At 44.4% G+C, this 26,615-nt stretch overlaps 1 long non-coding RNA gene across 1 annotated transcript; it reads right to left on the reverse strand.

The window, feature by feature from the left end:
* On the reverse strand, positions 1–26,012 carry LOC310700220. Its single transcript, XR_014522497.1, has 5 exons — positions 25,998–26,012; positions 25,048–25,640; positions 13,972–14,065; positions 1,023–1,314; positions 1–224 (listed from the first exon to the last, which is right to left on the reverse strand). It is a non-coding gene; the product is annotated as an uncharacterized lncRNA (long non-coding RNA).
* Positions 26,013–26,615: the final 603 nt, after the last annotated feature.

Below are 26,615 nucleotides of genomic sequence, written 5' to 3' on the forward strand. Positions count from 1 at the left end.
TTTATTGATCAATGTTTATTGATGTTTCCCAAGGAAGACACACCATTAATGGGTGTGATTTGCTATTACTCAAAGAAGGTTCACTTGTTCCCACTACATACCATGGATCTACTGATCACATTCTGCCTTCATTGCATTTCAGTCTCATTTATTCCGTTTTCCTCCAAGTTGTTCAGAAGAGTATCCTTTTGTCTCAAGCTTGGATTTCTTCTTCTGTGCCTCAGCTAAAAAGTCAGCAACAGATTTATCAGAATTGTCAATGCAAATATCAGAACTTTGCTCTGGGGGAATCTAAGGGATTCTCCGGTCTACTCTTCTTCGGCAAAACAGTGATGTTGGAGAATGAGTTTGGCTTTGAAGTACGTGCTCATATTGCACTGACATCATGGTCCAAGCCAAGATAGGGATGTAAGGAGCTACCAGACTAATACCACCCAGCTCAGCAATGCCTACATCATGCTAGCCACATGACCCAGAAAGCTGTCTGTGGACAAATGCCAGCTCCCTCAGCCTGAAGTGAGATGAGCGCCGCACCCCACAGTTGCCTTTGACTGGACTTAACGGTCCAGGGGTCCTTTACCTTTACCTTACTCTGAGTGGCAGCTGTTCTCCAGGGTTTCAAACAGGGACATTCCCAGCCCTACCTGAATATGCTGGGGATTGAACCTGGGACCTTCTGCATGCTTGGCATGTGTTCTGCCACTAAGCTACAGTCCTTCCCCAGCCATTCAAGAGTCCTTTGGTTTCTCTTTCTTTCTGTCCTCTCGCCATAATTAATCCAACCCCCCCACCGAGAACGCCTCCTCAAAATCCACCTTTTCCTTTGAGCCTTTTGCTCACTCCTCTACCAAAACAGCCTCAGTACATGTAACTGCTTTGTGACTCCCACTGCTGAAATTAAGATTATAAGCTTCTCAAGGGCAGAACCTGCTTGCTGTTAATCTGAAAAGCACTTTGTACATTGGCGGCATAATAATCACAACAGTTACAACAGCAATAATATATAAAGGTCTAAGCTCTACCTCTGCTTTTGCCGATTGCAAAACCAATGCAATTTGTGATCTTGCCACCTTCTCTGCGGCTCTGGCTATTGCATCAGACCTTGCCTCTTTTGCTGTTTCCGTCTTTGGCCCTGTGCTGGCCTCTGATGCCTTCAGTTTGACTGCTGGTAATTTGGCCTTGGCGTCAGCTGCTTCTTCTGCTTCTCTTTGGGGTACACTTGTTCTTTCTTTCCCACGTGACATTTCTCAGCCTTTTCCCTTTGCTCCTGCTGTTCCTGCTTCCGTGTCTGCTCTTGATTGCTTTGTTGTGTAGCTATAAACACACACACACACACACACCGCTTATCAGAATCTGAGAGTCTTGGACTGGCATTTGTCACTCTGAACCTCTGGCAATATATGTCACCACCCCTAATTGTAAAGATTGCCAGGTAGAGGCATCCAAGAAGGCTTCCTCAAGTCCTTTGCCTGGGGGCTGGAAAAATCAACATTCCCTGATGGCATGTGGGACAGCTAAATCCTTTCCCTCTCATCACATCTGAGAAAACAACTGTGAACAAAGGTTCCTATGCCCCTGCCATGGAACAATGTACTCAGGATGCTGTGGGTTCATCAGCAATGGAATAGATATGCATTGCAGGTAATGCTTTAATACCACTGGCGCTGTGAAAACAGGATGCTGGCCTGGATGGGCCTTTGGCCTGATCCAGCAGGCTCATCTCACGTTCTTATGACAAATAAGATGTTTCTGGACTCCCAACTCCCACCAGCCCAATCAGCATGGCCAGTGGTGAAGGATGATGGGAGTTTCAGCCTCTGGACACCAAGACAGGGAGGGCAGGACAAGTCAATCTTCAAGTGACCATGGGTTATATCCAATGTTAGCCCTACTTTGAGTAGATCCATGAAAGGTCTCACACACACAACTAACTTAGGTTCATTCATTATAGTGGGTCTTCTTTGAGTAGACCTTAGACAAACCCAAGTGCTATTTTCCCCCAAGTCCCTAGGCTGGCTTCCAGCACACCTCAGAATCAATGTCAAGTTTGCAATACTTTGTCTTTTCACCTCTGATCCCCTTGTATCTCCTTCCTCCACCTATTCTCACACCTTTGATTCTACCTGGACTTCTTTTGCTACTCTTTGGCTGTCTTTCCATACAGGTCTCTTGTACAAGGTTGCCAGCTGCCACTGCCAGTTGTTGTATTTTAGGTTCCTGCTCTTAGATTGCTAAAACGCAGGCTACCCTCACTATGTCTATCAAGTAATGGTCTGAGGAAACCACCACCCTGGCTACATTTGAACACATTTCTTATGGACATCAGTTTTGTGGGGATAACTATCTGGACATTTGGAGGGCTTACATTAACTTATATGTTTAACAGAAGACGGGTGCACTGATGGTTGTTGTATCATTAATGTGAGCTGCTGTCACAGGTATTATTATTATTATTATTATTATTATTATTATTATTATTATTTTCTATCATTTCTTATTTCTTATTTATAATCCTTTTATTTTTCCTTCCCCTCTTTGTTAAATTTGCAAATAAAGATTTAAGTTAAAATGTTCTTAAATAAAAACCAACCGCAGTGCTGTCATACTTCCAATGTGCATTCACTCTGAACGCCTGCATGATGAACAGGGCAGGATACCGATGGCTCAGAGGCACTCAAAAAGCAACACGGAGATTCTTGTTCTTTCCACATTATGAAACGGTGATGACATAAACAGTCAGCAAGGAGAACTACAGAAGAGAACTATGTCAATGCAAAGGGAGCCACGCTGGAAGGAGGAAGAGATAGTGCTGGGTGCTTGTCATATAAAAGTGAGGAGCAGAGCCACTGGGCAGAGGGCAAGAACAGCAGGAGAGAGAGGGGCAAAGTGGCTGGAGTATTTATATTCTGCAATTCCATGTGTGCAGAATCTTCCGGGGGGGGGGTACTGTTTGCTATAGGAACTGGGTATCTGGGAAGGATATGCTTCACTGTTTAACAGCAAGATGTGACAGGAAAACAAGCAGCCTTGTAGCCCCATCCTGGCAGATGAAAGCCACCGCCTTGCTGAAGCTAACTAGGTCCAGCTCAGGTCAGTGCCTGGATGGGTGACCACATAGGAACCACTTTGATGCAAATTGTTGCATGGCAGAGGAAAGGTAGGATATAAATGCCATGAAATAAATAAATGACATGTTTAATTGTAAGTAAATCCCACTGGTTAGTATTATGTTTTATTCAGAGCAGACCACTGTAATTAATGGGCCCAACTTAGTCCAAGTACCATATTTTTCGCCCCATAGGGCACACCGGCCCCTAGGGCGCACCTAGTTTTTTTGGGGGGGAAATAAAGGGGAAAAAATTATTTCTTCCCCAGGCGCGGGGCTGGGGCAGGGGAAGCCCGAGCTTCCCCCAACCCCAGCCCCCAGAACAGGCTGCTATCTGCAAGCCTAGGGAGCCCGCGGGAAGTCGCGCCAGTCTCCCCAGGCTTACGGATATCTGCCCGAAGGCTTCGGGATGCAGGCATCTCTCTTCGGGATGCAGGCAACTCCACAAACCAGGTCGGGGAACAGTGGGATGGCGGCGCTCCGCCTCCCCGCTGTCCCCCAAGCCTGTGGGGCTGGCAGTGGGGAGAAGCGTGCTTCTCCCCGCCGCCAGCCTCCAAACCAGGTTGGGGAATAGCGGGATGGCGACGCTCCGCCTCCCCGCTTTCCCCCGAGCTTGTGGGGCTGCCTGATATCTGCACGAAGCCCGGGGGTTCAAGATGCCCCAGGCTTCAAGATGCAAGCTGCTATCCGCAAGCCTAGGGAGCCCAACGGGAACTCCCGCGGGCTCCCAAGGCTTGCGATAGCTTCCTGAAGCCTGGAGAGCGAGAGGGGTCCATGCGCACCGACCCCTCTCGCTCTCCAGGCTTCAGCGAAAGCCTGCATTCGCCCCATAGGACGCACACGCATTTCCCCTTCATTTTTGGAGGGGGAAAATTGCGTCCTATAGGGCGAAAAATACGGTGAAATCTAGCTGAATGCCACACTGAGTTCAGTGAAACATGCACCTCAAGAGGAACACACAGGATTTCAGCCTTTGGTCCCAGTCTAGCAAAAGTTATCTGTGACACAAGGCCCTTTCCTAGGCACCTTTTCTTGGGAATAAGTTCAGCTGAACTCTGTGATACTTGCTTACTCCCAATTACAAATACGTAGGTTTCAGCTGCAGAGCTTGTTGACACCAATGGCTTGAGCTGTTCACACAGAGCCCAGCCCCGTGCACATTTACTCAAAAGTAAGCCCCACTGTATTCAAGGGGGCTTACTTCCACAATTCGTACTCTTCCATCTATGGGACACCCTTTATTTTGGGGGCCTCAAAATTTAGAAAATGGGGGGATTAAGCTTTGGGGGAAGATTATTTGGGGGGATGTCGAAAATCACTCACCCGCCAGAACGCAGCACACAACTGCTCATGTCGCTTACAATTGCCGCTTCCAATCTCGAGCTTCGTTCCGGCTGGTGAGCAATTTTTGGCATCTCCCCCCCCCCAACAATCAAGCGGCCAATCACTGCTTACAGTCTCAGGCTTGCGCCAAAAAACCATTCACCTGTCGCCCCTCAGCACTACCAGTGTATAAGACAACCCTAAATTTCAAACCTCATTTTTGGGTGAAAAAAGCTCATCTTACACATGGAAAAATATGGCATGTTTGCAAAGAGCTGCAGCCTTCATCATAGCCAACCTTTGCTGGGTTGGGGAATTTATAGAGTGCATTTTTAAGTGTGCAAAGCATACTGCATTATATAGGGCATCTCCATCAACCATACAACTCTGAAAGGAATGATGATGGTGATGAAGATGAAGTAACAATAATAAAAAATAATCTTCCCTTTTCCCTTGTAGCCTCTCTGCCCTAAATTCTAACTATAAGGTGTAGCAATAGACACCAACCTGGGTTGGCTTTGAAAGAGGGTCAGGCAAATTCATGGGAAATAAGGCGATTGATGGCTACTGGCAGTAATGATTATATTCTACCTCTACTCTCAGAGGCAGCCTCTGATTGCCGGTTGCTGGGAGCCACAAATGGGGAGAGGGCTGTTGCATTCTGGTCCCATGGCCATCAAGTTGGCCTCGATGAGAACAGGATGCTGGACTGAATGACCCATCGACCTGATCCAGCAGAGTTCTTCTTATGTTGGGGAACTGTCCAGAGCAGACAGGTGAAGAAGGGAATCCCATCATGGATCTCGACCTTATATCTCACTTTTTCTTGTACGGTACAGTTCAAAGAAGCTAACAAACAAGCCATAAGCGATAAGAAAATTATAGATTTCAAGCAAGCAGTACATCAATTAAAAACACTAGAGTAAAAACTCCAGAAAAGCAGAAGGATTGCGTATCAGTTATGGCAAGGATAAGGAGACACCCCAAAACCTTCCTGAGCCTAAGCCACCTCACAGGGTTGTTGTGATGATAAGGGGGGTGCAGGAAAGGAATGTAGGCCACCATGAGTTCCATGGAGGAAAGGTGGGATAGAAATGTAATAAAAGGTGGAAATGTAAGTTCTTATTCTTAATACTGCAGGGCCAACACAGAGGGCAAATATTTCAAGTGTTTCACACACAGTAACTAAAAAAAATGAGTAACAGCCTCGTAAGTGCATTAAAAATTAAAAATACAACACTGCAATATAAAGCTTTAGAATGAGGGGTGGGGGTGGGGAACCCATTAAAATAAAACTCAGCAAGTCTAAAAAAAACATTTCCAGAGTTTCAGCATGTGGCTATTTGCTGTGGAAGAATCCTAACAATTGCCTTGACAATGAAATCTAAGCATATCTATCTGTCTGTCTGTCTACCAACCTACCTGATTCAAAGCCCCTGCAGTGTAAATAATTACTTACACACACACACACACACACACACACACACACGTCCTGCAGAAAACAAAGGACAAGTTGCTCACTTTTGATGTGTAACTGCTGTTTAACGTTCTACCTGCCTATCTGGTTCATTAAATAGTAACCCTGTAGTTCTGTTGACAAGAACGTATTCTCTACCTCCGCTCCTCCACCCCCAGTGAGTTACCCTGAAGACTGGTCATGCTCAGTGACCAAGGAACAACGAGCTGCCTTTTCAGGCTGCAAAACTGCTGCCCTTTGGTAACACATGTACATTGGCAAGTCACTCATGCCTACCTGAAGGCAGCCCTCACAGCCCAGCTGCAGCCAGGCTTCCCTGCCTCTCCTGCCCCCACTTCAAGCACAATGTCTCTCAACAGGGACAATATGAGTCCATTACAAGTCTGCTGTGTTGCTGCAACAAGCCCCAGAAAATGTCTATTTCTTTCTCTCTCACCTAGGGATGTGATCAAGGTTCCCGTGTTTTGAAATTGCTTATGAAATATCACATTAATACGGCATTTGGTGCCCTCATCATAGCAAGCATACATTGACTGGAACTCTGCGACCATGGGACAGTACTATTTTCAAAATATATATTTTTGAAAAACTTTTTCTTTTCATAATAATAAATCCTGCTGCAGTAGTTTCACTTTCCATCCCCTTTTCAGATACACATATATCATATGTGTGTAGTAAAATTTTATAAACCAAAATATGTTATGGGCTACATGACAGTAAGAGCTGTTCGACAGTGGAATTTGCTGCCAAGGAGTGTGGTGGAGTCTCCTTCTTTGGAGGTCTTTAAGCAGAGGCTTGACAACCATATGTCAGGAGTGCTCTGATGGTGTTTCCTGCTTGGCAGGGGGTTGGACTCGATGGCCCTTGTGGTCTCTTCCAACTCTATGATTCTATGATTCTATTCTATGGCTGGAATTCGTGCTGCAAAACACACGTCAAAGTTCTTGAAAATATTTCCAAAAGCTTATGAAAGAGCATCAAAATTATGAAAGGGAAGCAACGTGCAAAACAGAATGGGCTTCACACACACACTTTAAAACAGAGCAAAATGACTTCACAGATTACATCACTATACTCACTTGCACTCATGGTGACCCAGGAGTGGACATACAGGAAAAAAGAGTGCTATATAAACAGACATCACACCATGAGAAGGAAACTTCATTGGTCTGGAAATCCTCAAAAGTGGTTCCTGTGCTTGGAAGATAGACCAATTGCCTGTTCTGGTTAGGGTTGCATTCCCTCTAAAGGAGCATGTATGTAGTTTAGAGCTACTCCTGGACACATCTTTGTTGTTAGAGGTCCAAGAGACCTCTGTGGCTTGGAGTGCCTTTTACCAGCTTCGCCTGGTGTGCCAGCCACAGCTGTATCTAGAAAACCTGCCCACTATAGTCCATTCATTGGTAATGGGTTACTGCGATGTGCTCTATCTATGTAAGGCTGCAGATGGCTGACAGCACCTAACACCTCTGCTAAAACATCTGCACTGGCTATTCATATGAACAGGTTCAAGGTTCTTGTGTTAATATATAAAGCCCTGAGCATGTTTGGTCTAGGATACCTTGACGACCATCTGAGCCCTTACATCACTGCTCAGACACCAATATCATACGGAGGACCACTGTTAGTTGTCCCCTGAATTTCAGAGGCCCAGCTGTCTTCAACTAGAAGCTGGGTATGTAGTGTGTTTGTCTCATGCTTTGAGACATTCTTCCAGCAGAGATTTGGCCTTTGACTTTCAGGTACTTCTTGAAGGCCTTTTTGTGTCAAAATGTTTATAATGTTCTTGAGTTGCCAGTGGTTTGTACGATTATTTTGTAACGTTTTTGTGGTGTTTTACATTTCATAGTACTTGATGTTTTCTATGAGTTGGCAGTGTATAAGTATATGCATAAATAAAATTTCCTGTGCAACCTTCATGCTCCTTCATGTTGCTTCAGGTTTCAGTGGAATGATTGTCCAAAAAATGGGTGTGCAGAATAGCTCTCAGATCCTGGATGCTGGGTGATAGGGGAATCTGTGTAACCCATGGATCTCTGCTGTAGCACATTCTACGTTCTCTGAGGCTTTAAAATGTTTCTCTGAAAAATCGTGTATGTTGCTGCATCAAACATTTGTGAGCCTTGGTCTTTGCTCATGCAAACTGTACGCTTGCTGAAATCAATGGGACCTAAAACTGCTTATTGTTGAATCATACCCATAGTCATTAAGCTCGGGTCATTAAGCAGCACCTCTGGGTATTCTCTAGAGAGAGAGAGAAAGTCTGGCCACTTACTGGAATATCACTCAATTGCTTCTCTGGACCTCTGCTTGATTATTATCACTTCAGAATAGCCTTAAGAAGTTCTCATACTTTTCAGAACCCTTGAAAAGCCAAGGTAATAATTGACAGCAAGGAGGGCAAACGTTCAATTCACAAGAAGCCCATAATAATAAGTGACCTTCTTTATGTGAAAACTTTTATTTATCTCCCAAGGACAACCATGAATTTTGCATGATTCTGTGCTTAGTGCCAAACATGGGCAAACGTGGGAAATCCAGTCTGGGATAAATGGAGGAAGAACTGGACACAGATAAGGGAGGTGCGGGTTCAAATCCCCAGGAAATTCCCTGGGTGACCTTGGGTGGTTCTAAGTAATGGCAGAGTACTTCAGACCTAGGGGCCAGATGCAATCCTCCAGACATCTCTATCTGGCCTTTGAGACTACCCCCCAGGCCAAACCCCCCTCTCCAGTCCACACCCCTCATTGGCATTGCTTCACTCCCTCCTTGAGGGTTTTTGCCTGATGGGTCTCCTTGAACTCAGATAATGCGTCTTGCTTGCTTGGGTGGCAGACAGGGAAAAAGGAATGAGTGTACGTAGAAACTAGCCTGCTGTAAAAAAGGTAACATTTATATTACTTGCTCTATAATTTTGCCACTTATGGAAAAGTGGGATTAAAATTTGTGGAAGGAAGGAAGAGTAAGAATATCTATTATTCCATTTGATTTCCTTCTCCAGGGTAAAATCATCATCAACATCTACTGCTCTTGACCAGGATTAAAATAATGTGACGTTTCCTTCTTGCATTCCCTGCACTGCTCATGGTTCTGGTGCCAAATTCAGCCAACAGGAAAGATTTAATCCATGAAAATTCATTAGACACGGTGCAGGCAAATGATCAGAGAGCAACAAATGAAACACACAACCAAGTCCAGCAAACAAAAACATGGGAGAAATCTCTGAAACAATTGTCTCCTCAATGCTCTTCTCCCTTCTTTTAACTAAAATATATTAGGTCACCCATTGCTTACTTCTTAAAAAAATCCCCCGACCCAGTCATACTGAGGAGGAGACACCAAGACAATCTACGTCAGCAGCACATAGTACCCATATCCCATCTCCATCTATCTGCTAAATGCTATTACTGTATCTGATGCTATATTCTTTCAGTCCTTCTTCATTCCCACTGCAGGCTGTCCCACTCGTCTTGGTGGGCGGTGTTACATAACAATTTTGCTTCCTCAACTTCCAAAATGAAAATTATTTTTTAAATAAAACTATAGCTACAAAAAATTAATGTAAACATATCTGCTTCAATTCTACCCTCCCCACCAATGGATAGAGTGTTGGGTTTTGGATTTTGGAGACCTGAGTTCAGCTCCTGTCCCTGCCATAGGCTTGGGAACAATAGCGATCTACCTCACAGGATTGTTTTGAATGAGGAATAATAAATAAAAAAGGCTTGTAAAGCACTGTCATGCTGTAAGAGCAAAAGAAGTGATAATATTAATAAAGCCTGTGGTTTATAATGTCCCAGTGTCAAGCTTAAATCCCACCTTCTTCCCACCCCGCCACCCCTCTTGAAACAGTGAAGAGGAGCACAAAGAATCAAATTGTAGATTATCTTCAGGTTATTACTGGGCTGTGAGCTTTCTTGTCAGACTACCAGCAGAGGCAAAAGCTTTCTGAATCAGGCCCTTATCATTTAAACCATATTACAATTCAACATGAAAAATGACTCGCTCCAGATTGCATAGAATAAAGCATCTTGAGATGCAATAGAAGCACCCAATTTTCAATAAAGATATTAAACCTAAGCCTCAGAAAAAAGGAGGGGGGAATAATTACATCATTTTTTGCTTTGAGTTTTAATGTTAAATGTGTCAATTTATAAAGCTAGGTGAACATCCACAATTCATAAGCAGACTGCAGCTAATTAGATCCCCTTTGATCCTTTATTTTTGCCCGGGAGCTTATTTAACAACTTTTCACAAAACCCAAGGTTTTGATGCACCCACAAATGGACTAGTAGAGAGCTCAGCAGGGAGTTATCCCCCCCCCACACACTCCTGCAGCTCTCCTGAAGTAGGTGCTCATCTTTTCTGAAAGCACGTGGTACTATTAATGATGAGGACGCTTCCTAGATGTGAAACATTCCTATTTAAGATATTTTGATGGAAGGCTGTATAGAATTGCAAAACATTCTAATTATTTGTGATAGGAATGATATTTGTCTCCTCCCTATGAATGAAACCCTTTAGAAAGAGAAACTCTTCTTTTTTTTAAAAAAGCAGTGGGGATAGCAAAAGAAGTGATAACTGATTCTGGGCCAGTTCACACAACCTACCGGTATATTTAAGGTTTCAGACATGGGCTGCATAGGCCGGGTAAGACTATTTGCTGATCCAGGCCAGTATGGTCTACTCTACTCTGACTGGCAGCAACTCCCAGGCAGAGGATATCTTTCCCTTCACCTGCTACCTTTACACTTTTTAGCTAAAGAAGCCAGGGATCGAAACTGAGACCTTCTGTATGTAAAGCAGCAACAGACGTCAGTCTTTTTCAGACCTGAGACCCACCATACAGCACACACCCATTTCATTTATTCATTTTTTTTAATTGGTTGCATCTACCCAGGGATAGGGAACCTATATCAGCCTGAGGCTCAGAACTTGCCCAGCCTTCCAGGGGCCTCGTTCTATTGCTGGGTGAGGCAATGTGGGCAGGCAAAAATACCCCCCTTTCCCCTCCAAAAATGAAAGTGTGTGTATGTGTTTGTTTGTTTGTTTGTTTGTTTGTGTGTATGTGTATCCCCATTGCCACAAACACAAGTTAAGTTATTATTTGTGCAAATTATGAGGTTCAACTTACATGCCTGGAGCATACACAAATCTTCACGATGTTCTGATGATGGTGAAAGCTAGTAAAAATCACCTGACCAAAATGTTGGGCAGTAAATTGGGAGAAAGCCCACCAATGGGGAGAGAGCCTGGAGCAGCACAAGGCAGGTCACCAAAATAGGAAAACTTCAGAGATAGGCACTTAGCCCAGAGAGGAGAAGAGGTGTAAACTGTATTTACTCTTGGGTGGTGGCGCTGTGGGTTAAACCACAGAGCCTAGGTCTTGCCAATCAGAAGGTCGGCGGTTCGAATCCCCGCGACGGGGTGAGCTCCCGTTGCTCGGTCCCTGCTCCTGCCAACCTAGCAGTTCAAAAGCACGTCAAAGTGCAAGTAGATAAATAGGTACCACTCCAGTGGGAAGGTAAACTGCGTTTCCGTGTGCTGCTCTGGTTTGCCAAAGGCGGCTTAGTCATGCTGGACGTGTTATGGGTTTGTGCTGCCGAGGGGGTTTGATGGAGAAACGCTACCCTTGAGCAAAGGGCCTTTAGCAGCCTGTTTAGGCACAGGTCAAAGACACACATGCTGAGGCTACTGACGTTTGCTAGATGCTAAATGCTCCCTGCTGCTCTGATTGTACTTATGGTACTTATGTAGCCTCCCACGTCCGCCACTGTTGTTTTTTCAACGATGGTAGGAGGAAACCTTGGCAAACAACAGCAAGGTTAAAGCTTAGCTCGACAGCAGTGTCCCATCATCTTGTGCAATTCTTCCTTTCTTTCTTTTTTGGTCTCCTTTGATGTTTTCAATTAAGTTATTGGTTGCGGGCAGCCCCTTTTAGCTCTGGAGGCTGCAGAGCATGTGTCCTCATAGCAAAGAATGTAGGCAGAGGAAAGTGAGCTGGAGCTGCCGGTAGCAGTGCCCCTTTGAAAGACTCAGAGGCCCGGTCAGAAGTGGAGCCGATGCTGAGGAACCTGGGATGTGGGATGAGAGCTCCCCTCAGCACCTCATTACTCACAGCCTGCTGAGAGTTACTCCTCACTGGTGTGTCCAGCTGCAATGTCATAGGAGGGAATGTGGATGGGAGGATACTGAAGAGGTGAGGGAGACAGCAAATGCGTTGCGCCCCTGAAGTAAACCCCACTGAATTCAATCAGACCTACTTCCTAGTAAGCATGCACAGGATGGCAGCAGTGGTAAAGGGGGCAATGGCAGGTGGGCCCTTAATGAAATTGCTAAGCCTCACACTATGAATCTCCCCCTCTATTTAAGCTAAGCTCCAGTCCCTCCTGCAGCCTCCTGAAAACAGTAGCTAAGGAGGGTGAAGAGGGAGCACGATGGAGGTGTATAAAATGATACACAGTATGGAGAAAGTGGATAGGGAGAAGAAGGTTTTCTGTCTCATAATACTAGAACTTGGGGACATCCAATAGAGCTCAACCTTGGAAGATCCAGAAAGCACTTGTTCACACAACACATAGTTAAACTATAGGATTCAAGACAGAGTGATGGCCACCAACTTGGATTGGTTTAAATGAAGAGGATTAGACAAATTCAGAGAGGATGGAGCTACCAAGGGTTACTAGCTATAATGGCCAGAGGCATAACTAGGCTCTCTTGCACCCTTGGAAGAAGTATTGGCACCCTCATCTCTTGAGCCAGTGTGGTGTAGTGGTTAAGAGCGGTAGTCTCGTAATCTGGGAAACCGGGTTTGCGTCTCCGCTCCTCCACATGCAGCTGCTGGGTGACCTTGGGCTAGTCACAATTCTCTGAAGTCTCTCAGCCTCACTCACTTCACAGAGTGTTTGTTGTGGGGGAGGAAGGGAAAGGAGAATGTTAGCTGCTTTGAGACTCCTTCGGGTAGTGATAAAGTGGGATATCAAATCCAAATCCATCGCCCTTTCCCCATCCCTTGCACCCTTGGCAAGGAGATGTTGGCCACCCAGAGCAGCGGAGGAGCAGCCTGGGGAGTGTGTGGATGAGTGGGTAGGCTCCTAGTCACTCTGAGCCAGAGTGGAGATAGGCAATTTTTGTGCCCTCCTGGGCTTGTGCCCTTGGCAGGAGCCAGCCTGGCCAACCCCCAGGTACGCCCTTCATAATAGTTCTACCTCTACTGCTGAAGGCAGTGTGCCTCTGAACACTGGTTTCTGGGGAGCATTTGTAAAGTGAGGAGAGTGCTGTTCAGGTTCTGCTTGGGGGCTTCCCATGGGCATCTAGTTGGTCATGGTGAGAACAGGATCCAGCATGACTCTGCTTATATTCTTATGGGTGGCAAAAAAAGGTCATGGTGGTGGGTACTCTTTGCCTGTAATTCAAGCAGCCAAAGGCAGGGGTCCTAGGTGTACTATATACATAAACTTGTCGTACAACAACCTTGTAAGGTAAGCCAATATCAATACTGCAGATGAGGATGAGATGCTAAGGCCACCTAGTGAGAGCAGAGCAGAGGCACAATTCAAACCAGGTGGCTTCTTACTTAATACATTGTTAAGAGGTCCCTTAGCCATTACTCAACACCCATTTGCTAGGATAATGACTATGTTTCCGAGACATAATAAAATAATTATTCTTATTCTACACAACTCTTAGAAGATATTTGAAGGCAGCCCTGTTTTTAATGTTTGACGTTTTACTATGTTTTTATATGTGTTGTAAGCTGCCCAGAGTGGCTGGGGAAACTCAGCCAGATGGGTGGGGTATTATTATTATTATTATTACAACACAATTCTTAAATCATAAGTAGAGATCTAAACCTTTCATTATTCTGTTCCTATAGATTTTTACACATCTCTTGTTCACAAACCAGGTCAGCCTTCTAGCACGAAGAACTCTGAAAACTGAACACCTTACTCAAAGTTCTAATCCGCAGCATCTTTCATTTTTGAAATTATGATTTGTCAGTCCCAGTTCCATATCTAAATTGCACCAGTTTCTGTGAAACATTTGTCCCAATGGTCTTCCTTACCTTTGCTCAGATGGTCTCCTGGCCAGTTATTTTTTCTTGTTTAATAATCTTCTTCCTCCTCTCCTCCTCAACGTTAAACCATTCCTCACTGGAACTGAAGGGGGGAGAAATGAGTAAGAAAGAAAAAAAAGGAAAGGCATTAGGAGGAGGTTCTAAGAGATTTTTTGCCTCTTTTATCCAGTGCTTTAAATCACAATATTAATTATTTAGAAGAAACCACTTGTCCTTTGCCTGATAACAAATGTAATGTATTAACAAAATCAATACTGTGTATCAGTGGCGTACTGCTTTGTATTTTACAGTATCACTCTGCTACCCTTGGGGCAGCAGGATACAAGTGATATTAACCTTGCATCCTTGTGATTATATGGATTCTCCTTCCAGACACTGCTGAAAAAATCACAAAGCAATTTGTGACAGAAGTAAAAGGCTTAGTAACATTCCCAACATTTTCCTCCATAGTGAAGTATCCATGAAGAACACAGAGGATTTAAAACAACCATGAAGATTTTGCATTGAAATGTAGCCAAATGTCCCAGCCACAAAATCTTGCTTTTACCGCAGCACTTGGAAGAAACTTAAGTCACTTTTGCCTGGTATAGAGTAACTTTATTATTATTTTATTTAAAAGCTTTGTGACAAACAGTTCTCTAAAGTACCAATTTTTACATATAACAAAACCAAAACTAGGCTTGTAAAAACCACCTGCATATTACAGTGGGCAACAAGAGTTAGGCAGTGATGGTGGTACATTTTTCCAGTCATGCAAGTGGGTCTCTCCATAGCCTGTGTCAGGGAACTGCCATCGGAGCCTGAGGGAGAGGGAGAGCTCCAGAGGGGTTCCGGAGAGCGTCCCGGGAGAGAGAGAAGCAGCACATCTTCTGGGGAAGGAAATCAGCGTAGTACCAGTGGAGAAGGGGGGCAGATGGGGGAATCGGTGAGGAGGCTCCACGACTCCTCGCCGGGGACCAGTGGGGAGAGCACGGGTCCTCCGCTGCCCACACCCTCCCTACGCAGAAGGCTTCCGCACAGGGAGACTAGGCGGAGACCAGGCGTCAAAGAGCTTCTTTGCTGGAAGAAGTTCAAGAAACGCCCACTGACGGATTCTGCCAGCGATTGAGACAGCCACAGGCAAGTGGCTGTCCAGACAGAAAGGGTTCACCCAGGCAACCCAGCCAGGTGTGGCAACGATTTACGCACGAGCAACCCCTAGAACCATTACAGCCTGCTATGTGTCTGTGGGAGATGCATCTATGCTCTCCTGACTGGGTGCATATTACAAAACTATGCCATGGACCACATTTCTCCTCTGGTCACTTTCAGCTGATAAGTCATTTTTTCAGCCAAAGCAAATGGTCAGACCTGTTCATACCAGGAACCTCACCGTTGCAAGTCTTGTAGTCAGCAGGAAAAGCACATCCTCATCTGGACTTTTAATAATACTGTAAATGTAAAACTACAGCTGCCTGACTTGCTATATCTCCCACTCCAGATGTTTTGCACCATAAGACATGGCCACAACATTTGAAAGAGCATCCTCCCGCACTAAACACTAAACTCCAACTCTGAGGTTTTGTTTTTCAAATGATCTTCCAGCATCTGTAACTCTGGCCAAATAAAGGCAACACTGCCTTGGAAATTGTGGGGAGAGAAGTATGGAAGAAAGGGGATATATAAATTTTATAAACAAAGCAACAGCATAATAGAAAGCACCTGCTGCATGTTCTACGTGACATCCTGTTTCCGGTTAAAATTTTATCTGCACCCATTTCTGATGTGAGGAAGTCAGTCCCTATTGAAACCGTTGCAGGGTTGATTAATTGTGGTTTCACGTAGCACACCCAGCGAGTGGCCAGTGTTAAAGGCAGAGGAGCTTATAGGCCGATGCATATTTATATTTATTACATTGTGGGACCAGGCATGCTTCTACACAATAGACATAGCACTCGGCACTCTTTGTCCATTGCATCCCGTCTTCAAATCTTGCACAGTGTCGGGAGCTTTACTCTTCATGCTGGCATAAGCCTCCCATTGCATTCTAGCATTTCCTGCAGTTGGGAACATGGACTGTTGTTTCTTGTGATGAGGGAGCATCAAAGATGCAGGGAATTTGTTAAAAAAAATGACACCCCACAAGAGAATGTCCTACCATCCCTCCAGAGCAGATCTGGAGGCAGGACATGCTTGGGGGAGAGGGGGCAGTTCTGCTGCGCTCACAGAAGTTGTTCTGTGAATGCAGTGATACAACCATTAGGTCAGACTGCCCTTCAAATCGAGGATGTCTTCAAACAGGGCACTGTCCTGTGTAAAGCGGAACACATGGCCACCTTATTGCTTGCCTCTATCTCTGAGTTCAATCCACATAGCTCCCTGCAGGAGAGGGTGCAACTTATGGACAGGCTTCACTCATTTCACTACTTGTTTGCTTAGAGAGGGTGAACAGGCAGGCAGCAACAGGAAAGAGCAAAGTGGAGGAAGAGGAGTAGAGGGAACCAGGGGCTCCAAATATTGGCGGTGGGTCCCCGACTGTGGCCTGGGACTCAAACAGCAGGTGCACCACAATGCTGATGCCTGGTGCTGACTCTGGCAGTGAAGACAAATGCATGTTTCTAGAGAAATCTTGGTTAAGATCAGTCTCCCCTTATGCATTCTTCTTTCCCTTGGCCAGTCTTCCTTTCAGTTACAGAGGCAGGGGAAAACATCAGTGACTCATAAACGTCCGTCAGAAAGATAATCCAATAAAGTAAATGGCAACCACACAAGCACTTTGTCTCTGGCTCTTCAGTGTCTGTTGAGGAATGGGCTGGAGTGAGAAAGGGTGTCCGTCTGCTTCAGTTCAAAGAAGGCAGAGCACCTAACCTGAAGCTGAAATTTGCAGCCGCAGAGATGGGGACATCAAATGCTGAAGCAATCTGCATGTCCTAGGCAAATCTCCAAGTAAACACTGTGCCATTTAAAGCACTCACCAGGGACACACAGGCGCTCTGGCACACGGCCACTCAGCAAAATGAGGCGGAACAATTAACAGTGTGCGCTCCTGGTTGTACAGCTCTTGACACCCAAATACCTGGAAGCACTTAAGTGCAAAATCCACCTCATTGCCCCTCTTGGAAAAGACAAGCTTCTTCTGCCAATTTTTCTGATTGGGAAGTAGAGTATCAGCCCTACAACTGGGGCCGAAACACCAGATATGGGTGGACTCGGGCCAGAGAGAAAAGAAAAATTCCCCTTGACAGTCTCAGTGAGTTAATTTTGTTATCATATTTGTGTTGCTGCCATATATGGGGTTGGGAAGAAATTGTCCCTAACTCACAGTGTCATGTAAGTACAGTTTTTCTCCCTCCTCTGCACCATGAGTGGCTCTAGCCTGAGTCACTGAGATCTCAGTGGGCAGTCTTAAAAGGCCACCAGTCTTAGTATACAAGCATCTGTATACTGTTAGGGGAACAGTACTAGCCTTTCTTACTGTTCCCTTTGTTGTAAGGCTTACAGTAATATCAGAAGTTTGTAGGGAAAGATGTAAGGCTATTTAAAGTGGTAGGTATCACTAACAACAGCAAGGGTTTTAAGCAATGAGGACTTTTCATCGCTTCTGCTACTTATGGACTAACTCTGTTTTGTTGCAAGCAGCACCTGTAGCAGACACCTGTGTTGCAATTTATTGAATTTTGATTACTGTAACTCGTGATTTTCATTCTGCTTTGACTATATTTGAACTGTATGCAGGCTGTTTTGGGGGCAGAGCCCAAATAGCTAAAACGCAGCATACGAAAAGGGCTACAGGAACAGATCCTTAGCAAGAGACTTTTGGTATGTTTATTTTCCTAACTTACTAGATTTTCCAGGGAATGGGTAAATGGTTGGCATTTTGATGCCAACAATGTTACGTGGATACTGAGAGCCAGTGTTATGCAGTGGTCAGAGTGTTGGACTAGGACCAACCAGGGAGATCAGGGTTCAAATCCCCACTCAGCCATGAAGCTCATCTGGTTGACCTCTGTGTAAGTCCAGGATGCTGGACTGAATGGGCCATTGGTCTGATCCAGCAGGCTCTTCTCATGGCCTTGGGCCAGCCACTGTCTCTCGGCTTAACCTACTTCATAGGGTTGTTGTGGGGTTTAAGTGAGGAGAGGGAGAATCATATACAGCACCTCGAGCTCCTTGGAGAAAAGGTCAAATATAAATGCAATAAATAAATAGAAAGCTTGTGTGGATGAGCAGCACTGATCTCACAATATGCACCTGTCTGCAAGTACCCTGCCAAAGATATATAACATAAATCCACCAGAACTCAAGAACCTGCATTTACCCACTTTCCTTACACACCAAGCTAAAGGAAAGGCAACACACCTGAAAAGAGCAATCACTGGTAATCTACCTGAAGGGTGTGCATTGTTTTTCAAGGGTGTCCATTGTCTTTGCAAGAGACTCTTCCTGACAGATACCTTTGTCAAGGGGAATCAAAGAGGGTAGGGTGGGAAGAGGAACAACTAAGCGAAGGCACAGGCTTGGACTGCAGCCACAGTATCCCTCTTGCTCAGCCAATGCAGCCAAAGTGGTTAGCTCTGGGATGGCTTGGGACTTCATGGCTGCCATAATAACCATGGGGCTGTCCCAACATGCCATCAGCTTGACAAATGCTATATAGAGGTGCAAAATGAGGTTTCTGTGCCTTCTACCAAAAGCAATGTTATCTTGCCTCTTCATCTCAGAAAGCAAGTAGCTTGCTTCCAGGGATCCTTCTAATTTATATCCTGAAAAGCAACACCAAACCGAACCAAGTGAACTGCTCCAAGCAACCAATAACACACACACACACACACACACACACACACACACAGCCCACCCTCCCTGGTTATATTTTTGCACTTCTAGATGGAGAATAAAAAGGAGGAGGAAAGCAAACAAGTCATGGAGGGATTTTCTGTTTCTCTAGTCAAACACGGTAAGAGAGCGGTTCAAAAGAGGCTAATTAAATTCCAAAATCCCTGAGCAAATTCATTAATAATGATTTTGAAATAAGCAGTTAACCAAGGAAGCTTTCAAGGTGGGGAATGATTGATATGGGGGGAAAGAGAGGGTGGGAGAGAGAGAGAGAGAGAAGTGGGGAGTAAGGAGAGGAAATCTCCACAATATGTGGGACAAAATACACAAGAGACTTTCCCTGGATCTGCCTGTGAGTTGTGCATATGCAAGAGCCTGTAAAGATGGGGAACACACACAAAATGCCAGAATCAACACAGCCTAGAAGAGACAACAGCAACCACTATCATAAAAAGCAAAAACTGAATCCAAGATTTGACACCAATCTAAATGGCCATGCTAAGGTCTTACGCAGCTGTAATGTTTTCATTAACCATGGTTAATCTAGCTATGGAAACCATGGTTAAGTATTTGTTACAAGTATGAAACTATAGTTTAAAGTGGATGGAAAAATGATGGTTTGTATCCACCATTGGATAAGCGGTACATTTGCACTGAGGTTAGGTCACTTATCTGCTGGAAAGCTGCTGAAGAAGGACTTGTTGATGCCTCCCAATATACACTCTCTGAGAGCAGAGTTCAGAACATCACACTAAATTGTACTTTAGTAGTACCTATATATGTTATATCTGCATGCAACACTGAATAAACTGTGAGCAACTTGTGACCTATAGCTCTCAGACTAATTTCCTGGGGGTGGGGTGGGGTGGGGGACAAGGAGGGGAAAAGAGATGATTTAAAAAAAAGTTACTTTTGAAGCCAGGTGTCCTGGTTTCTTAGGTTTTTGTACACATGATTTCTCTCTCTCCATCACTACATGAATTTTTTTAGGACAGAGGAGTGAAATCTAGAAAGAGAAGGCAGGCAGGGGTGGGGGTTGCCAGTTTGATTGGCCGTGACTAGCTGCAATTAAAACTATAATTTATTGTCCTGGACTATGAGTATAATTTCAATGCAGAGAATTAAGGTTTTTCTGCTGAGATGGAAATAAAGATTAATTTTTAATTTCCTTTCTCATTGCACATTTAAGAGCAATAGACTCCACAGAAAACTACAGGTCAAAATAGTTTTATGGGAGGGATGACAGTGTTCTGTTGGAGAATAATTTAATGCTCCTGCTGCCTTTTTAATATTTGACTGCAGCTCCCTCATGTGAGACGGAGGCAGTGGATGCTCTGTGCGAGAGTGGGTGCAATGCAGCAGCTAGGTCAACCTGACTTTGACAAGAGAGAGAGAGAGAGAGAGAGAGAGAGAGAGAGAGAGAGAAAGAGAGAGAGATTCGTTCTTCAGCACCTAGGCAAGTGCTAACGCTCCCTGTTATGGTGGAACTTAGTGGAGGCCCATTGGGGTCTCAGCCTGCCCACATCAGCCACCTGCCCCACCTGCCTGCCCTCTATCTTACAACCAGTCCAGAGGGTGGCACTGCCTGTCAGCTTCCTCCTCCTTAAGTCTTAGGGTGCCCTCAGACAGTCGCCATTTTCCAGGAAGGATTCAAGCACATACCAGAACCTTAGGCTTAGGCAATTAAAGTGGATTTTCCGGCTGGATGAAAAGCTCTCTGCCTTAGATGCTTAATTTGCACTGTTCTTTAAACTATTTTTAGATGTTTTTTATGGTATCTGTATCAGGAATGTCACAAACTCATGTTCTTAGGTTCCGCACTGATCTGGCTAAAACAGAAAAAGAGGAAGATTCCTGCATGACGCACAGTATTTTGCTAGACCCCTCACTGCCCCGAAGAAAGTCTGTGTAAGTGTTTGAGGCAGGGAACCAGTAATGCAAGGCACATTAAAGGAGGCACGAATTGTTTCTGCTCCTCTGAACCGGAGGTGGTGGGATTCTCTGGAAGGGAGGATTTTTATATAGATTCAGAAAGGGTTACGGCAGAGCCTTTAAAAGACTGTTTTCGAGATCGCTGGCTTCGGTCTCTGGTAACCAACCACAAGGTTTAAGCATTGCCTGAGTGCAAAGCATGGCGTGGATCTCCGGAAATGGCGTTTAGATGTTTGTCTTATCTAAACGAGCTCAGGGCTGAGTAAACTGCTCAGAAGAGAGTGAGTAACCCTGACAAAGCAACCACCTTCTTATCACAGCCTCGAAGAGAACTGAACAGAATCAGGCATCAGAGACTTATCTTCCATATGATGTTAAAAAAAAAACCCAGGCCTGTCATACTGATTAGCGCCAACTAATTATTTCTGAGGCCCCCCTCTGCATCATTTTTCCAGGTACGCAGCTCAAACCGGCCACTTCCTGAGCTATTGGGGCACAGTGTCATTTGCCCAATGGTATTGTTTTGTACGTCTGGGAAAGCACACAACAAATCTTGGAAAAATTACTTTGCAACAACTGGAACAAGTAACAGGTTCTGGAACATTTGCTGAATTTCTGGATCACTCTGACTTCTGGTTTCAATGCAATGAACAAATCAGCTAGTGCTCTCTGGGCCAATCCCCATTCTATATGACTCCGTCTATATACTATAATCATCAACTTATTATAATCATCAACTTTTTATTTTATTTTATTTTTATTATTCATTTCATTTCTATACTGTTTTATATTTTTAAGAAAAAAATCTCAAAGTGTTTGGCAACACATTAAAACACCAAATAAAACAATACAGAATGAAACCTCTCCTATTTATGCCAATGCCACCTAACTGTGCATAAGGGGGGCAGGCATTTGTGATGCAAATGAGCATTCTGATTGGTGAAAGGTTTATATTTTCCTTGCAAAGCCAGCTGTAGCAAGATCCCTCATGAAGGATCATGTGCAAAACTGGCCTTTGGTGTGCTGAGATGCTCCAGACCTTAGGTGTGCAGCCAGTCCTACAAAGCAAGGATACAACACTCCTTCAAGCAAACACTGGATATCATCCATTGCAGGTCAATGCCTAATGAAAGTCCCACCTCCTAAATCATGGGTGGCTAACCTGTTAGGCTCCAGCTCCTATCAACACCAGCCAATGTGGTCTATGGCCTGATATGATGGGACTTGGAACTCAACAACAGGTTGGCTGCCTCTGTCCTAATGCTTCTGTTGCACTAAATGGATAAGAAACTAGGGACAACTTTGCCAGGTCAGATGTCCATCAAGCCCAGCATCCCACTTCCCATAGTAGGGATACTATCAGGAAGTCTTTGAGCAGAGCATGAAGGTAATAAATAGCTGTCCTTCACTGTTGTTCCCCACCTTCCCACCTGCAATGGGAATTCAGTATCATGCTGCCTATGTTCATGGAGATTCCATATAGCCGTCATGGTCATCGCCAGACCTATCTTCTGCAAATTTCCCTAACCATCTAGTCATTTAACTGGTGACCATCATCACACCTTGTGGTCGTGAACTCCACTCATTAGTATTGGGTTGTGTGAAGAGCTACACTCTTTGGACCGCCCTGAATGTTCTGCCACTTAAGTTTCTTGGGGAGCAGTTTGTCACTGAAAAGCTATAGCCTGTTCTGTACCTTGAAGCCTGCTCCAGCAGACCTCTAGTGCAAAAATAAGCAGAAACCCTCGCATCGCAACAGGTCACTCCGGCCTGATTCACACACATAACGGAATGCAGCACAATGGTATAACCCCAATAGAGCTGGTGCTTGCTGTATTTCATTTGGCTTAAGGAGATAAGTACTTTACTAATTAGAGGGTACCATAGTTATGTGCTGTGCACTGATTAGAAATAAGTTCTATCCTACCCTGGAGAACCTGCAGTCCAAATTCTGACATATCTTGATAAGGGATGTTAAAGCCCTTCTAGAAGAGAAGATGGACACGGCAATGTGATCTCACGGTCATTCTGCTTGTTATTTCCTAAATCTTGCAAGTTTTATTGTTTTATTTTTTTTCTTATTAAGAGTCCTACTCCTCAGGACCTTCTCTAAGAGCTAAGCAACATGATCCACAGAATCACATGGTGCAACTCTTGCTATGGTGTGCTAGTTCAGGCTATACTGGTGTATGATTATGTTTGACTGCTCCCCACCCCCACACATATACATTTTCTGGCTTTAGAAACCAAGCACATCAAGGAAAGCGAAAGGTTATGGCTTAGCTCAGGCACTATACAACCTGTGATCCATCCATTCTTCCTGAGAGTCCTCCAGTTTGGCCTTGACAACCCACCGCCACCTGGTTTGCATGCAGCAGAACCAGGGGGTTTGATGAGCCCGCTGGTAGGCTTTTGATTTAGATACCCATTATGTTCAGCTTGGTTCAACATCTCCAAATTATGACCCAAACGTCTTTGCATCACATTCAGGCAGTTTTACTAGGAAGTGCTAACTCTTTTTTAAAATCTATCTTGTTAAACCAACAATACAATCCAACCAATACAATCCAACCAGCTAAACAAAATAGTACATTAGCTTTGGAAGCTGATTTTTCCAGCAACCACACCTTCATTTGGAATCTTTCATGCCATCTTTGGAACCCAAACACCCACCCTATCCTTTAGATATCAAATTATAAACAATTATTTTGAGGTCCAAATAGTCCCTGCTGTGCTTCAAGCCACAATTCACAATACGCAGGTTTGGATCCTTACATTCACATATGAAATAACATGGGAAAGGGTGGGCAATGTTAAATCCAAATCAGCTCAGTGTTACTTCCTGGCTGTCCACCCCTCTCTCTCATTTTCCACTTTGCTTCTTTTCTGAAGTACCTATTGGACTGGTCAGCATCTCTTATGTCCACATCCAGCATTGTGGAGCTCCTCCAATATATGCTGCCAGGATATAATATTATACCATAAAGGGAATCTTTGCACCTTGTTCAAATAGCTCTTGTCATTTGCATATGAAAATCTTCCCTTCTAAGAATGTAAATAATAATTGAGAGAGAAGACGAAAAAGAAAAAGGCAGGTTTGTGGATGGAGGGGAGGTTGTGTTGAGAGGGAAAGAGAAATGAAAATTTTGTTTGCAAAAATTCTGGACTGAATTAACAACAGATGATGTTTACACAGAAGCTTAGCCAAAGGAGCTGTGCACAGCTCAGCACCTTCAGCACACAAACTTCCCAATGATCAAGCAGCTCCTCTGCATTGTTAAAAGTGCCTGTAGGACAAGAATCAGAGAGAGGGGCCCACAGCCAGCAAATAAATTCTTAATACTGGAGCCCATTTTCCACTTGGAATGCTTGGCAGTCGACAGAGGCTGCTATGGGTCACAAAACTCCTACCAACTCACGTCCATACGAGTTTTATTCTGATCAGATGAGACTGCAGGAGCATAAAGGGCAAGCGTCTGGCCTTTGTGAGTTGGTCAGATATTTGCATCCTGAGGAGAATTCAAACAAAACTTGCCCAAGTGGTCATTTCAAGGCCACATAACTTTATGTGGCAAGCCGCCAGTTCAGACCCTCCAAGTGTCCCTATATTGCAAGGACAGTCCCAAATTTACAGAAGCCGTCTCGGTTTCAGATTTGATACTGGAATGCCCTGCTTTTCCTTACGATGTCCCTATTTTCATCGGGAGAAATGTTGGAGGCTATGCCAGCTAAGAACCAGAAAAGAGCCATCAAGTAGTGAACTCTATGGTTGGCCTGCTGAGGGAAGTTATCCCCACGATACACGTTATTTTCAACCATGAATGTTGTTGGCCCTGAGTAACAACACCAGAGCTGTGTGGCACGAGAAGGAATCAAGGGGGCGGGCACAGAATGCAAAATGTTAATGTGGGAACAAGGCTCTATGTGGAACTTTAATTTGGGGTTGCACAGATTGAAACTTATCACTGAAAAGAGAGCAAAGACAGGCTTCATAGGAGAGTACTTTGCTTTTAAATATGTATTTTTTTCCCCTTCCAATACAGCAGAGCAATAAGGTGGGGAAACCTAGCTCAGACATGAAAGATAAATTCTTTAAAAAAAACAGCAACAGACACCCACAAAAGATACGGGTGGGGAAAGAAAACAGAGATCTGATTAAAGCTCATGAATCAGCACGGCACCAGAAGACACTATCTCTAAACCGGAAGCCCTTTCCTTTCCCCTGCATCGTTTTCTCAGCAACAACACCCCCTTTCCCCTCCAACTCTACCCACCCTCATGCCCATGTCCAGATTGAGGTTGATAATGAGGAGCACTCACACTTGGGGTTTGCAGGATGAAGGCCTCAGTTCGTTCGATTAGAAAAACTGTTGCTTCATCACTTTTGGGCTCTCGGCTCTTCCCCGTTTCTTTGTCAGTTTTCTTCACCTGCCTATTTCTGGTTTGGTGGGGTGGAGGGATCCCTTGGTTCTTGCCGTTTGTGGAAGCAGGTAAATGGGAACTGAAAGGGTTCCTTGAGATAAGAGGGCAGAGAGCTTAACGAGATCTGATGTTTGGCCTGCCAAGCACACTTCTAGAACATTCTTGCCACTGGCTTTATGACATCAGTGGCTGGCTCCACCCAACTGAATTTGTAGCTTGCCCTTAAAAAAAACTTCTTATAATTAACCCCCTTCTCCTTAAGCAAAGCTCTTCTCAGAACACACCTGCTGAAATTAATGAAGCTTAAGTTAGATACATCTGTTAACTTCATTGGGCCTACTTTGTATAGGACTAGTATTGGATACAACCTGTTGGTTTTTCTTTTGGGCCTGGGTTGAACTTGTGAAGAAGTGAGCAGGCGAATCTGGGAGCTTTTGAAAGCAATGGAAAACAAGCTGTGAAGTAAAAGGCTGTATTCTGTATCTCCTCCCCTGCAATCATATTTCAAGATAATATCTTTTTCAACATTACTTAAAATACAGCAGTTAGATATGTTCAACCAATCAACATAAAAAGCTCAAAAAGCCCCTTCTTATGTAAGCATGGCTGTGGGTCTCCTCAAACCCATCCATTTTGAGAGAATGCAGAAATCCATCTACTTTATTTTATTTATAAACTCAATAGTTTTTCGAGACAGATGAATGCCAATAAGTGAACTGTTTTTTGGTGTAAGTTTTTCTCTCTGTGCGTTCTTACCACATTTTTGACCTCTCATACTACTTCACAACACTCCACAACTGTGTATTTTACAATAGCTTCACTTTCACCGCCATTTGATTTATGTTTACCGTATGCTGTCATAGTACTGCAGCAGGGATGAGGAATGTGGCCCTCTAGGCTTCTCTCTCTGGCCCTCAAGGCTCTCCTCACTGGCCCCACTTTGATTGCGTTTCCCTGGTTTGAATGTGCCCTTGAGCTCCATCAATGCTTCTTCCTTGTTTGGATGCAGGACAGAGACGAGTGTGCAGAAATAAATCTGCTGTCCAAAAATTGAACATTTGTTGCTCCCCTCACTTGCTTATTGCCTAGCCCACCATAGACATGTTGCCTAGAAGGGAAGGTGGTGCTCAGTCTGGAAAAGGTCCTACCCCCACCGATCAAGAACCCATTGTTCCCCCTCCATGTCTATGAATGTGGCTTTTGTTGTCTTCCAATTTCACTCTTACAGGGTTTTCACCATTCTTGGATTGCCCAATCCTGGATCAACTCATTGTTTGTTTGTTTTTTAAATCCCTTCAGTCTTGTCAAGAAGTACAGACTTGCTGCTTCCTCCTCCTCACACATCATCAATACTTTACTCAGTGAAATTTCACATTTCATTTCCTGTGTTCTCTCCCATTGATGGCTGCTTTTGCCTCTACTTTTCATCATAGGCTGGTGCTTATCGATAAAGCCCTGTTACACGG

The sequence above is a fragment of the Podarcis liolepis genome (genome assembly GCF_965112155.1).
Source record: "Podarcis liolepis genome assembly, chromosome: 2".
Taxonomy (NCBI): domain Eukaryota; kingdom Metazoa; phylum Chordata; class Lepidosauria; order Squamata; family Lacertidae; genus Podarcis; species Podarcis liolepis.